This window comes from Haematobia irritans, chromosome 1 (genome assembly GCF_050003625.1).
Source record: "Haematobia irritans isolate KBUSLIRL chromosome 1, ASM5000362v1, whole genome shotgun sequence".
Classification (NCBI taxonomy): Eukaryota; Metazoa; Arthropoda; class Insecta; order Diptera; family Muscidae; genus Haematobia; species Haematobia irritans.
In genome coordinates, this window is record NC_134397.1 from 245,153,575 (window position 1) to 245,155,653 (window position 2,079).

Consider the following 2,079-nt stretch of genomic DNA (forward strand, 5'->3'; position numbering starts at 1 on the left):
GAAAATAAATAAACTCTTAAATTTATCCAAAATATGCTTGGATTAGCACTTCAAGGGTCATCGCACATTAAATTCAGGCCAAAAAAATTTAAAATAATTCCCATGCAATAGGCCTTCAGCCTATTCTGTATGTCTGACCATTCTCATATGGAAGGCAATAGGAAAAAAGTCAATTAACTGTAGGCGAAATGAAAAACAAACATTAGTTTCTTTTTTTTGTTTGTTTGGATGGGGAAATTAGAAGCAAAACTATGCCCCCTTCCGTATTCTCACAACCCATAACAAACATTTTGTTATGAGTATGAGGATTATATTGTATCAAAAGAGAGTGAGAGCAAGAGAGATAACCGATGAGTGTGTAAATGCTTGGATATACCCTAATAAAAGTTACTATCAACATCGTAAAGACATTGCCATTCTTATTGTTTTCCCCCCGATTTTTCTGTCTTGGTCCTTCAATTCCTTGTTTTCCTTATGGTCATGTTAGTCCAAGTATATTTGTATAACCATGGTAATGGCTGAAACTACATATAGGCCTTATTCGAGTTGCTCTAAATGCTATACAATTTTCAAGGTCCCACGTTTGGTATTTTGGTTGATTTTTGGTAATGCTTCCCCAAAGTATTTCGATAGGTTATTGTATCTGACCCTTCTTTCATTAGATGGCTTTACATTTTGTTGGCCATACGAGTATGGACAGACATTAAATACAGACATACAGAGAGAAGAGGTGTGATACACAGTAAGAAAATATGGAATATATAAATTACTACAAGGAAACGTTTTGTTACCCTAACTGTGAAAAGCCACTTGAAAATACCAACAGTATTTGAATCCATTTTATTGGGTGGAGGACCAAAACAAATGTCGGCCGGAATTAAGGATATAGGATATTCTCTTAAGAAGTAGTGTCACATAAAATAAATGCAAATGTTTGAAAAGAAATTTTATATATTATTTCAATGGGAGTTTGCCCCAGGTTGGGCGCCATTTAATTTATTGGGCAATTCGTCTACTAAAAAGCAAGAGAAAGATGAGCCTAAAAGATCTGTGTCATTTGACTAAGGCTAGTGTCACACTAGGCAAATATTTGACCAAAATGAGTATCAAACATTTTTCCAGAAACATTAATTTATAATTCTAACAAAAGGTCGACCAAAAATCAAATAAAAACTAATTTTTCCAGAAACATTTTCCATATATCTGGATACGGTTTTTGGAAAATAACCCTGCCATGATGTTATATACCAAATATGAGCTCAAAATGAGTGCAGGTTTGGCTGTGTCGATGGATTCTTTTCCGATTTCTGCCAAATATTTGCCCAGTGTGACCATAGCATAAGAAACCTCTACCAGTATTTAGTCCCATGTTGGCAGCCATTTAATTTAATTAACAACCAGCCCCGCATTGGGCACCATTTTAAACTACAAATTTAAAGCTAAAAATTTAAAACTAAAAATTTAAAACTCAAATATACCTCAATATAAATAAAATTTTACTCATTTTTCAATATAAATAAAATGTTCAACAGAAATAAAATTTTGACAAAATTTTCAACAGAAATAAAATTTTGACAAAATTTTCTATAGAACTAAAAATTTGACAAAATTTCTATAGAAATAAAATTTTGAGAAAATTTTCTATAGAAATAAAATGTTGAGAAAATTTACTATAGAAATAAAATTTTGACAAAATTTCTATAAAAATAAAATTTGTAGTAGAGATATTTTTATTATATTTGACCTGTATTTCCAATTATCATTTGGAAAAAATTAAATTTGGCAAACTATGTATAGAAATAAATTTTTGACAAAATTTTAAATAAAAATAAAATCTTGACAAAATTTTCCATAAAAAATAAAATTTTGACAAAATTTTCTATAGAAAAAAAATTGATAAAATTTTCTATAGAAATAAACTTTTGACAAAATTTTCTATAGACATTTTCTAGAAAATTTTCTATATAAATAAAATTTTGAGAAAATTTTATATAGAAATCTTTTTCAAATCAAATTTTCAATAGAAACAATATTTTGACAACATTTTCTATTAAAAAAAAATTGAGTAAATTTCCTATA